The sequence below is a fragment of the Hyperolius riggenbachi genome, chromosome 6 (genome assembly GCF_040937935.1).
Source record: "Hyperolius riggenbachi isolate aHypRig1 chromosome 6, aHypRig1.pri, whole genome shotgun sequence".
Classification (NCBI taxonomy): domain Eukaryota; kingdom Metazoa; phylum Chordata; class Amphibia; order Anura; family Hyperoliidae; genus Hyperolius; species Hyperolius riggenbachi.
In genome coordinates this window covers 77,416,014-77,429,549 of record NC_090651.1, presented here as the reverse complement: position 1 = coordinate 77,429,549, position 13,536 = coordinate 77,416,014, and the positions used below count along the sequence as shown (strand labels likewise).

Sequence of the window (13,536 nt, the reverse complement as noted above, 5' to 3'; positions counted from 1 at the left end):
CCGTTCAAAGAACGGGATTTCCTGGAGGGCTTCCCCCGTCGCCATGGCGACGGGCGGGATGACGTCGGGTCGTCATTGGGAGTCCCGGGCCACCCCTCAGCGCTGCCTGGCACTGATTGGCCAGGCAGCGCACGGGGTCTGGGGGGGGGGGGCGCGCGCCGTACCGTATAGCGGCGATCGGGGCGCGCGGCGGCGGCGATCGGGGTGCTGGCGCAGCTAGCAAAGTGCTAGCTGCGTCCAGCAAAAAAAAAATTAAACAAATCGGCCCAGCAGGGCCTGAGCGGCACCCTCCGGCGGCTTACCCCGAACTACGTTCGGGGTTACCGCCAAGAAGGTTTTAAAGGAAACCAGAGCTGATAAAATATGAACATTTATACAAACCTGGGGCTTCCTTCAGCCTTATGCACACGGATCGCTCCCACGCCGCCGTCCTCAGTCTTCTCCCTCTTCAGTACCGGGTCCCTTAACTTCAGCCAGTCGCGGCCGGCCTGCGCAAAAGAAGTGCCGGAGAGATACCTATACCTATAGGGCGCACTTTTGCGTAGACTGGCCGCGATCGGCTGAAGTTACAGGACCCGGTACAGAAGAGGGAGAAAACTGAGAGTGGCGTTGTGGGAGCGGTCCAGGCGCATGGGGCTGGAGGAAGCCTAAGGTATGTATAAAACTTTTATATTTTATCAGCTCTGGTACACTTTAAGCCTTAGAATGAACATAATGCCAGAAAATTAACCAAGAAGAAAGTAAGGAATAGAGATTTGGTAATTGGAAACATGGACTATCACAACAATGCTGAAACCAGGAAAAATTTAAGAAATCACATCAGAAATTTTAAAATTTGGTTTTGGCCTGATCATGATCAGAATTAAGATGGTAGCATATGGACTAATAGATAAACCAGAGGTCACCTTGTTATGCAATAGAACTGAAACACAGGAAGGCTTCATTATTTCCCAAAATTTGAGGAAAAGTCTGATGGAACTTGAGCCCATCAATAATACACTGAAGAATATGTTTAAAAGGGTGATTCCAAAATATGTGTTGCCTGTTCACGGCCCAGCAAAAGATTACACTTATTTTCTTGCATGTTGGAAGATTTAAACATGTTTTATTGGTAAGGTTTATAAAATATCTCCCTGGAGAAAACTCAGGAGAAGGGTTAATAGGATATGGGCCTATATGTCTGTTAAATTTTAGTTTTTGTTATTACTGTTACTATTGATTTATCAAGTGCCAACATATTCCGCAGCGCTGTACAAATAAGAAACAAACATGGGGTACATAATAATACATAGAACAAAGATGCTGGGTCTCTACCTGGATTTAAGGCCGGTTGGCAAATTTTATTGCAAGTGCCACAGTGCAGAGCACAACGTTTCGCCCGCAAAGGTCTTTCTCAAGCACTTGAGAAAGACCTCTGCGGTCGAAACGTTGTGCTCTGCACTGTGGTACTTGCAATAAAATTGGCCAGCCGGCCTTAAATCCAGGTAGAGACCCAGCATCTTTGCTCTATGTGTGGAAGTAACCCTATGGTGGATGAGGGGCTTTGCTGGTTGACTCCCTGGTGGTGTTAAAGATTGGGTTGCAGTGTTGGGATATCTGTATTGCTTTGGTACATAAAAATACAGGCAATGGTGTACTGTACACCAATATACAAAATACAGAATTCGTACATAATTGGCAATTGCAGTGGCAAAAGTAACATGATGAACAAAATGTATAATACATGGGTGAGAGAGCCCTGCCCTTATGAGCTTACAATCTAAAGGAATAGGGGGAACAAGAGGTGGGGTAGTATAAAATAATCCTACCTAGAGGTAGTGTGTTTTTAGGTTATCTAGTAGGAGTGCAACTTAGGTCAATGGGGGGATGGCCTAAGGTAGAGCATATGCTAGTTGGAAAAACTGAGTTTTGAGGGAGCGTTTAAAGATATCAGAGGATGGAGAGTGACAGTGTGTTGTGGGAGGGGATACCAGAGGAGGGGGGAAGCATGTACGAAATCTTGTATACGTGAATGTGAGGAGGTCATTCTAGAGGAGGACAAAAGAAGCTCCTGTGCAGATCTAGAATCTAGTGAGGAGATGTACAAAGGAGAGAGATTGTGGAGAGATTTGTAGGTTAGGGTTAAGAGTTTAAAGAGACTCTGAAGTCTCATAAAATTCACGTTTTTATTTAAAAAAATCTCGTTAACATCATTGCCCTAATTAAAACGCTGCATCTCCAAGACTGAACTCTAACTAAACCCCCCTAAACTCCCCAGCAAAAATTTTTCTTGGTCGTGGGTTTTGCTGCTGGAGGAGGCAGAGCTTTCAGCTGCAGCTCTGCCTCCATGCGTGTCTACCAGCGCGTATCTCCGCCTCCCCCCGCCCCTCTCAGTGAAAGAAGCCTGAGAGGTGCGGGCGGAGGCGGCGATCGGCGCTGATAGACGTGTGTAGAGGCAGAGCTGCAGCCAAAAGCTCTGCCTCTTCACGGAAGCGCTCCCCGCAATGTGCCCCGGGGAGTTTCGGGGGATTTAGTTAGTGTGCAGCCACGGGGATGCGGCGTTTTAGTTAGGGCAAAGATGTTAAAAAGATTTTTTAAATAAAAACGTGAACTTTATGAGACTTCAGAGTCTCTTTAAACTGAATTCTTTGGCTAATTGGCAGCCAATGAGCATCTTGACAGAGGGGAGCAGAAGAGGAAGAGCAGGAAGAAAGATCAATGAGACAAGAAGAAAGATGAGCAGCCGAGTTCAGCACAGATTGGTGCAAGTCTGTTAGTTGGTAATCCACAAAATAGTATGTTACAGTAGACCAGACGAGATATTATAAGAATATGTATTAACATTTAAGTTGAGTCCTGAGTGAGAAAAGGTCAGATGCAAGATATGATTGTCATAGTGCCCCTTTAAAAGAAAGATATTAAAGTGGATCCGAGATGAAAAACTAACTATAACAAGTAACTTGTCTATATAAAGTTTAGATAGTTTACACAGAAAATCTAGCTGCAAACAGCTTCAATAGAATATGATTATTTCTTCCTGTGATACAATGACAGCAGCCATGTTGTTTGTAAACATTACAAACAGGCAAAGCTGATAGCATCTCCAGGTCTCTGCCTGTGACAAATTCACTCTGCTCTCCTCCTCCCCCCTGCCCTCTGTCTCTGGCTAGTAACTTCCACCTCGTCCCACCCAGACTGATCTCCCATAAGCCCTTGCTTCAGTGCCAAGGGTCTCTGAAAAAGCTGTGGGTGAGACTTGTTTAGTTTATAGGAAATTAGAGTATTAAAACAAAACAAAAAAAGTATTTGGCTTGAGGAATGCCCTATAATCTATATGAAAGGAACACTATGCAATGAGTAAAAGTTATCTCGGATACACTTTAAAGGGGAACTGAAGTAAGAGGTATACGGAGGCTGCCATATTTATTTCCTTTTAATCAATACCAGTTGCCTGGCAGCCCTGCTGGTCTATTTCTCTGCAGTAGTATCTGAATAACACCAGAAACAAGCATGCAGCTAGTCTTGTCAGGTCTGACTTTAAAGTCTGGAACACCTGATCTGCTGCATGCTTGTTCAGGAGCTATAGCTAATAGTATTAGAGGCAGAGGATCAGCAGGGCTGCCAGGCACCTGGTATTGCTTAAAAGGAAATAAATATGGCAGCCTCCATATACCTCTCACTCCAGTTGTCCTTTAAGAAGAATTGCTGCACCAGTCAGGGCTCGTTTCCACTAGCGCAGAAACCGGGTTGAATTTGCAAAGTTTCCCCGCAGGCAAATCATACGGAAAAACTCTGCCATAGGAAATAATGGTGATTCGGCCAACATTGCTATCTGTTTCCGTATGGGAGGCAGCGAATCGTCTGCGTACGCGCAGACCAGGAAGTACTGCCATACATCTCGGAATTGTAGCCTAAAACAAGGGGATATGTGGAGAATATGCTACAACCATTAGCTACAAAAAATTAACAGAGGGACAACATTTTATTAGGCATAGAAAAGCACAGTGGATCAAGTGGCTAGGACATGTGGAGAAACTGAAGAAGCAAACATGCCCAAAACATAATGGAGCAAGATTGTACTCAAAAAGAAGGAAGGGAAGACTACTGGCAAGGTGGATGGACTAGGTCAAGAAGGGGATACAAAAAATGACGGAAAGGAGTGAGAGAGAAATGGGTGAAAACAAATCAAGTATAATTGCAGTAGCAGCCGGCCACAGCTCCAAATGTGCTAGATTGCAACCACCTTTTGCTTAGGTGGTCGCAGCAGCCCTAACATGAAGATCCATATGTAAATAACTTTTCCTCCTGAGTTTTCTCCTAAGAGATCATTTTTCATCTTCTCTTTAAAATAACTTTTCAGCACTCAGCAATTGAAAAAATACCAAAAAGTGGACGAAAAAGTGCTGTCAGAATTATTTTGAGTATTTTCTTACTTGATGATGGCTTAAAGGGCATTTGATTAACAAGTTATGAACAATCTCAGGAGAAAAAGTTAGTGGCATATGGCCTGCAGTCTCTTATGTGGACCTGTAGCTATGAACCACTTCTATGATATTGTGTAGGTACCACCACAATCACTTGGAGAATTGCAAGAAAAGGCCAGGAGATGTTGCTTAAGTATTAGCCAGTGTCATCTCTTATAGTGTATATATATTGCTCTAAAATTGAGGCCAGACCTGCCACATGTGCAGGGCTAACCTTACCTGGCCTGAGCTCTACAGTTCTGCTGTGTCCAGGTTACTGACTGAGCTCCAGGGCATGGATTTGACCACATTTGTAGGATTCCATTGGAAGAAAGATTGACATCTCAGCAAGAAAGTACAGGCAGACATAGATGTGTGGACAGAACAATCAATAGAGTCTGAAGGATACACAGAGAATACGCTACTGTTTCAGCTCACTTCAATTTCAGACGTTTCGGGAACTTTTTAGGCAAAGTGGTTCACAGAAGCTAGCAAAGATAAATGGCGACAAACCAAACCAAATCTGTTATGACAAGAAAACATTGTCTAAGTATTACCAGGGGAAGTTAATAAAGGATACACAACATTATTAATCACTGTGACTTTCTGGATTTATACATAGAAATTGGAAACAAGTGTGTTAGTAGAATGTAAAAATTGTGTGTGATGGCAGAACTTCTGCTGCAACATTTTTAAAATTGTATTAAAAAGTTTCTGGGTCTTTGGCTAAAAGTATTAGAGGCAGTAGATCAGCAGGACAGCCAGGCAATGTGAATTATTTAAAGGACAACTGAAGTGAGAGGAATATGACGGCTGTCCTATTTATTTCCTTTTAAACAAAACCAGTTGCCTGGCAGCCCTGCTGGTCTATTTGGCTGCAGCAGTGTCTGAAACACACCAGAAACAAGCATGCAGCTAGTCTTGTTAGATCTGACAATAATGTCAGAAACACCTGATTTGCTGCATGCTTGTTCAGGGTCTGTGGCTAAAAGTATTGGAGGCAGATGAGCAGCAGGACAGACAGGCAACTGGTATTGCTTAGAAGGATATAAATATGGCAGCCTCCATATCCCTCTTGCTTCAGTTGTCCTTTAAAAGGAAATAAATATGTCAGCCTCCATATGTCTCTCACCGTGGGTTCCCTTTACACATCAGGTGAAGGCCGGCCCGCTCATGAGGCGGGGTGAAACATTTGCCTCAGGCGGCAAACTTCTAGGGGCGGCACCCGCCCGTCCGTGGGTGCGAGGGGGGGGGGGGCGGCCGCCGAGCCGGAGGGGTAGCGGGCAGGTCGGGGGTATTGGGCCTGAATTTGCCTCAGGCGGCAAAAAGTCTAGGGCTGGCCCTGCATCAGGTATGCAAGTAAGTTTCTGTCCAGTCGGGATCTAGTCAGACTGTAGTGTAATCCTAACTGATAAGGAACTACAGCCATCTTTCTTGCATGAGAACAGCTCCTAAGTACAGGGTAGAGATAAAACAGGATAATAGTTCATATATTTTTGGGTTAGAACTCTTTCAGCTTGTTTGTAAGTTCCAGCTTGTGGAGTTCTTGAATGTTGGCGCATGAATGGCTTTCTTCTGGAAACTGAACCATTTAGGCCATTTATCTACAAGTGCCTCCTTATTGTACATCTTGAATCATCCAAACCACTTTTCTTTAGACACGCTGTAAGCTGAAGTTATTTGGGCCTTTTTCTCTGCAACCAAAACAACCCTCCTGGCAGTTTTGGCTTACATTTTTCTCAGTCCACTTGACTGTGGCTTGATATCAAAGAAAAAGTCCTGGAATATTAACAGACCTGTTACCCCATGTCCAGGGGAGCCACCACATGGACATGCACCAATGTTAGAAACAATCAAAAAAATCACGAGTGTCTACTGAAAAAGATATCAGATTAACCAGTGTTGCTGCACCAATGGGTTTTGACGTGCAGGGACCACCCCTGGAGTCACAGGGAAGCTTCAGCAATCACCAAAGGTCCGCACCATCCAGTATTCAAGACAGTTTCTTAGTAAAAGACATCCTCAATTCACTAAGCTTAACTCCTGTCTTTAATAACTCTTCTGAGCTGTTTTACAGTTATCACCATGGTGATATAATTGTGATAACTGTAAAACAGCTCAGAAGAGTTATTAAAGACAGGAGTTAAGCTTAGTGAATTGAGGCCATATTAGAAACAGGTCTGCAAGCTGATTACAGACCTGTTTTTAATTATGTATTTTACTAAGAGCTATAAATAAAGAAACTTGAATACTGGATGGTGCGGACCTTTGGTGATTACTGAAAAAGATATCAACATTTACGTAAAAATTATAGTGCAACCATAGGAAATCCCCTTACCCCCCATTAAAAATACTTGTCCATATAAAAATTGTAACATCAGCTGATGCAGAGACAAAAAAAACCACATGCACACAAGCAACTGCACACACACTTCAAACTACATTTACTAGCACTGAATGCGGAAGTTCATGTAAACAGATTGTTTAAACAAGTTATCAAAAGTGAAAAAAGAGACGGCACACCACTGGCTGCAATCAAGGTGCTGTGTATTGGCGAACAAGTCACACTACATGTTACGGAGGAACCACCTCCTTCATCAGGTGTTAAACAGCAATGAAGTGTACAAAGCCCATATATATACACAATCACATGTAAAATAGGAACCACACCCATAGTGTCTGGCACTCCTCATCGGCTACCATTAAATATAATACAACCGCACACACACTTCAAACTACATTTACTAGCACTGAATGCGGAAGTTCATGTAAGCAGATTGTTTAAACAAGGTACCCTGTATAATGTTAAAGGAAATCTGAAGTGAAAATAAACTTATGAAATAATTCATTGCATGTTTAGTACAGCTAAGAAATAGAACATTAGAAGCACAGAAACCAGTCTCATATTTTTTCCAGTACAGGAAAAGTTAAGAAACTTCACTTGTTATCTATGCAAAAGAGCTTCTCTCAGCTCTCCGACCCAACTTGGGTTGCTGTTTTCTGAGGCACTTATACTTCAAAGAAACAGTAACAGGCAGGTAAGATTTTTGGAAGCATGGAAGTTGAAAGGGTCATTAGCCCTGCTCTGTTTCATAGTTTAAAATACAGTGTGGTTTGCAAATTGCAAATATGATAGAATGATGCAATGCTATATAAAAAAAAAGCTACGGTATATGCATAAAAATAAAAACATTGGACCACGAAAATTACTTTTACCAATCCATGGGGGAGGAGGTCCTGGATAAAGTCATTTGCTTGGTCCAAACTAACAAATTAATGTAAGTAGCGCATGAACTGTCATCCCATTGATTAGCTCTGTCTGATCTAACCACAAAATTTGTGCCACTGCCATTCCTTTTGGCTGGATTGTAGCCAGCAGCTGCTGTTGGTCCAAACTGTGGAACTTTAAATCTAATCATTGATTCACCTGGCAGGGTGGAACTTTGGAAATCACAAGCATTGTCCTGCTATTGCTTACTAACTCCCTGCTACAGCGCTGTTTGTGACTTTAACTCTATGCAGGGTACCTTGTTTACCCAATCTGCTTACATGAACTTCCGCATTCAGTGCTAGTTTATGCAGTTTGAAGTGTGTGTGTGCAGCTGCCGGAGGATCGCTCCAGGTATGCGTGAGCACAGGACGGCTGCAGGGGGCTGGCAGAAGCACAAGGTAAGTGAAACTTTTTTTTTTAGGGATCTTCAGGTCCGACTTAAAGAGGATCTGTAAAAAAAAAAAAAGGATCTGTATGCCCCTGGGGGGTACTCACCTCGGGAGTGGGAAGCCTCTGGATCCTATTGAGGCTTCCCCATCCTTCTCCATCCCACAGCGGCAGCGATAGAGCTCCCTGAACGGCGGGATGTAAATATTTACCTTCCCAGCTCCAGTGCAGGCGCAGTAGGGGCTCTCGGTTCGGAAATAGCCAATCTCACTCGGGTCCGCTCTACTGCGCAGGCGCAAGTCTCCTGCGCCTGCGCAGTAGAGCGGACCCAACTGGCTATTTACAAACGGAGAGCCACAACAGCGCCCCCGCTGGAAAGGTAAATATTGCACTGCCTGACAAATTTTTGGGTGTGCATTCCATGGGCCAGAGCGAGACGATGGAGGAGAACGGGGGAAGCCTCGATAGGATCCAGAGGCTTCCCCCTCCAGACCTGAGTATCCACCAGGGGCATTTTGTTTTCGTACGGAGTCTCTTAAATGAGCAAACAAGTCACAGCTGTGGACAATTACCTTTAATATACAATTAAAATATTCTATTTACCAGTTGGAGACTTAGCTGAGCAGGTGGCCAGCCAAGGACATTTTGGAGAATTTGGCAACCTGAAATTAAAGAGATTTACCTTATATACTCGCGTATAAGCCTAACTTTTCAGCACAAAAATGTGCTAAAAAGTTACCCCTTCGGCTTATATGGAGCAGAACAGATGGTGGAGCAAGTTTGTTACTGGCAGAGGAGTGTAAGGATTGTGAACTAGTGAACTAAAGGGAGATCTCATCAGTGGAATGCTCAATCACTGGGACTGTGCATAGGGAAGGAAGGAGGGAGTCACTAGGTGAGGGGAGTGAGCCACCTTCCCAACATCAGGCGCATGTAGGCACGTGCCTACAGTGCCTAATGTTAAATCCGGCCCTGAGGCACATAAATAAAAATAAGTGGGGTATCCAATATTTATGTCAGCACCTGAAGCCGAGCATTGTGGCATATCGCTGTGGTTCATGCTCTATCTACGTACACAACGTGATCCTTACACGGATATCATCGCCTGGCAAGGCAAAGGGAGTATTCCTCACTAGCCCTTTCTAAATCAGGCTCTTTGTGCGGTTGTTGTCTATTATAATGTCATTGCTTGTCACTTGCAAAACAAAAACATTCAACTACTTAATATGCAAGCTGCGGAGCCCCACCTTATGTAAAGGTCATTACATAAGACTGTCTTAGCTCTTAGTATAACTTGCTGGCAAGGAAACTGATGCACCAGGAGTGGATCATTTAAGTTGCCAAGTGGAACAAAGGGTACAAATCCCTGTGCCATCCTGGCAGTGTGAAAGTGACAGGGTAAACATCTTCTGCTGCTGGGAACATCCCGGGAGAATACAGACTGATCCTGGATGCACCACAGCAAACCTGCATATATGCGGAAACAGCGGAAAAGCATCAGAAATACTAACACTGTGCAAAGATTAAAAACTGTAGCAACCTACACTTTCCTCACTCTCGCTGCTGTCATATAAAGCAGTCAGTATAATAACATCCTGAATGGTGACAGATTGCGGTTTGCTTTGGCATTTTGCTTCAGGGCCAATCACATGCGTAACTTAGCTGCTCTGACTGTTTGCTTGATGCTGCGACTTAGAGCAGGATTATCCAACAAGCAACCTAGGCGGGTGCTTGGGGCCTATTGGGTACCAGGGCCGGTTCTAGACTTTTTGCTGCTGCATGATCGCACAGCAACTGACAATTTGCGCCGCACGTTATAGCCCTTCCCCCCAACACTCTCAGTAGAGGTAGGTAGCCAGGTATAGGTTCCCCCAGTATTGGTAGCTAGGTACAATTGCCCTCAGTATAGGTTGGCCAGGTACAGTTGCCCTCAGTATAGGTTGGCCAGGCACTCTCTTCACTTCCTGTTTCTGACGGCTGCCGCCCCCAGACTATTGCCGCCTGAGGAAGTAGCTTCACATGGCATCTTGGGCGGTCCGGGCCTGGTGGGTGTCAGGGGGCCCACCTGCCATCTTCTTTGAACTTTCTCCACTTCCGCTTACCAAGAAAGGGGGTCCCAAATCTACTACCTTGCCTAGGACTCCATTACATCTTAATCTATCTCTGCTGCAACTATAGAAATAGACTTGTGACTAGAGGTAGTAAGTGACTCAATTCTGGCAATAATCCCTCCTAATGCAAGTGTATTGCAATAGATTACTTACATATCTAGAGACCAGTTGCAGCTTCTACCGTATTAACAAACCACAACTAGTTCCTGTGACTTGTTGCCGTGACTAATGAGATGCTGCAGCTAGTAATATTGATAGTAATACACATGTATTGAGAGTGACTGTTGCCAAACTCGTTGGCATACTAACTAACCAACTACCATCCCTCAAATCTATACTGAACTCAACTGCTCTGGCCATCCACCTCTCTGCTCCTCAACTGCTGCTCCTCCCTACCAAGCTCTTCTTTGGCTGCCAATTACTCAGCATCAATCTTAAATTTAACCTACAAAGCTCTCCTAGATCCCATCACTATTGATGGACCAAACAGCTTGTCGGCGGACAGTTCCTGGTGAACTTGGGCTGTTTGACGTTCGCATTTAATGTGAGCTTTTTTTGTCAAAAGTTTGCGTTCACATTTTTCATTTGTCACTTCTGCGGTTCAGTTTGCAGTGCTTCCTTGCGTTCCACATCAATGTGCCGCTTCCCTCTCACCCTTGCATATGGCAAAACGCTTCCGTGCAGTCCAGCTATGGCACACTAGATTGAGTTTATAGGGCTATGAAGGGCTGATGGGTGGCCGTGGAGCCTCATACAATACCCTCCGAGTGGGTTCAGATCTACATGTTTCAACAGACTCGGCCGTCTTCCTCAGGATCAAGTGCTTTGATCTGGAATGGATTGTGTATATTAACCTAAACACTTGAAGGATTTTTATTAGTGTTTTTTTTCCAGTATATTTTCTGCATAGAAATTGGCCTACGCGGTATATTTTGAGATATATATATTTTTTTTAATTAATTTTTTAAGAAGCCAAGATCAGCAGCACCACTCTTGAAGAAATAGCCCTTTATTCAGACACGTAATTAAAATAAAAAAGCAAGGTACAGTACCCACAGGTTGTGCTCCACAATCTGGAGCGGAGCCAAGGCCGACACACCAAGCGGGATATACGGAGAGGGGATGCGGGACACTGCTATCTTCCTGATCCAGAGATGGTGATATATACGCTGTTTTCTTGTGATTTTATGTACAGGCATTACCAATTTTAATGCTTTATTAAAAATACGGTTTTACACATGATCCTTCCTGTTTGAGCCCTAGATTATGTCCAAAGCTTACAACCCATGGTGACTACCATATTGGGCATTTTGCAGACGGTGGACTTGATGTGAAGCCTGCTGTAATTTGCTGCTGATGAGCAGGGATAACTGGGGGGGGAGTGCCTGAAGTAGGTGGTGTTGGGCATCTAACCCTGGTCTATGTATACACACTGCTCCTAGAGTGTGTTTGTCACAAAAAGGGTGCTAATCACTCTAGTTGTTGAAACAGACTACACTATATATATTTTTTATTCATTAAGGTGTAAATTCATTTTGGTTCTTGGGATCTGAATGTGAAGGATCAAAGGACTGAGCGCAACTATAAGGGATATTGGATTTTTATGGACGTAATTAAAGTCACATGCGAGTTAAATGGGCTTAAGGTGCGTACACACACTACGGCAATGAACGACGGGTCCGTCAGACCCTCCCGCTGGGCGGGCGTTCCACAGTAGTGGACAGTAGTGCGTGTGTACAGTCTGTCAGGCAGACTGATAAGGCTGTTTCTGAAGTCAGCGGATCATTCAGAATCAGCCTTATCAGTCTGCAGACAGACTGTACACACGCTCTACTGTCGCTGGAACGCCCGCCCAGAGGAAGGGTCTGACGGACCCGTCGTTCATTCCGGTAGTGCATGTGTACGCACCTTTAGACGCAACTACAGCCCGCTGTTTCAAATGCTTTTTTGTCAAGCTGCAAGCTCATGAGCTTGCAGCTTGACAAAGAAGCATTCGAAACAGCGGGCTGTAGCTGCGTCTAAGCCCATTTTACTGAAATGTGATTTTAAATTCGTGTCTGAATAAAGAGCTATTTCTTCAAGAGTAATGCTGTTGATCTTGGTTTCTTGAATCGGCGACCCTTGGTCATATCAGCTTTAACACACTCCTATCTCCATTGGAGTGCTTTGTCTAACACTGTTATTTATTTTTTATACAGAATTTTTTTGATGGGGACACCAGCAAGCTCTATGAGATGTGTATGTATGTAGTGTGATTGTCTATGAGGCAATTGTCTATAGACATGGTTGGTCAATGGTACTGCTGTCCCATGCAGACACAAGAGTAACGGGGAAAACTAGGAAACCGGAACCTCCGGGAAAATAGACATTCCAATTCCAAAGGTGTCAACATGGCTGGAGGGAGCTTAAGAAATGTCAACGGTCACACAGGGCAGGGCAGAGGTCGCTGGAGATGATTATGTAGACTGTAGTGTGTGAAATCTGATGCTCTAAACATTCATCAGTAGGAAGTTTAAAATATGAGACAGCCCCAGTAGTATGAAAACATACGTACTATTCCAGGGCCTGAACACCTGCCACAGCCTTCTCAAGGGGTTACAACTCCTTCTGCTCAAGTTCCTTTGAAGTCCAGTTCCAGCAAGAAGTTTTGAATCAGGATGATACCATTTATTGGCATTATTAACTTAGAGATGAATAATCAGAAAGCTTTCGACTAATAATAAGCCTTCATCGGACTTGGTTCCTGCATATACACGTCCAGGATTTTTCCATTTTGAATGGTGAGAAAAGGGCTTAGAAACTTGCTGTTCCTTAAACATCTGTTAAGCTTTGTGGCGTTTTTAGCTAAGTAACCCCAGCCAGATGGAGTGGTGATTTCCCCCGATGATCGATCGTTCCCCAATCCATCTGGTCGAATCCTCAACGGTCATTGGCGCAGTCGTAAAAATGAACGATCATGTAAATGATCGTTTACATGATTGCGGCAAAACCCACAAAAGTCAATGAAGATCAGATGTAATCCAATGTGAAGGTCACTCAAAAACAAATGATCGCCGTGGGCAGTGTGTTTTGTGAAACATTGTTTCTTGAATTTCCACTAAACAATGTTGTGTGATATCACAAATAAAATCAAGCGCCGCTAAAAACTGTTCTGAAAAATTGCACCATGGGTATGGGCCTTTAGAGTTACAGGCACATATAAAACATTTTAGTTGAGTGGTAAAAAATTCTTTTTTGACTCCAAATGGCAGTGAAATAAAATGTCACCCCATTTGTATGTATACATAAACTCATACATATAGGATTCTTCTGGCATGTACCGGTA

At 43.9% G+C, this 13,536-nt stretch overlaps 1 long non-coding RNA gene across 1 annotated transcript in view; it reads left to right on the top strand.

Annotated features, from left to right (window-relative positions):
* The first annotated feature begins 8,023 nt into the window (after window positions 1-8,023).
* LOC137522468 (uncharacterized) overlaps window positions 8,024-13,536 on the top strand; it is a 28,431-nt gene continuing 22,918 nt past the window's right edge. The window contains exon 1 of the long non-coding RNA XR_011022303.1: window positions 8,024-8,111. This is a non-coding gene — a long non-coding RNA (uncharacterized lncRNA). The remainder of the gene's footprint in view (window positions 8,112-13,536) is intronic.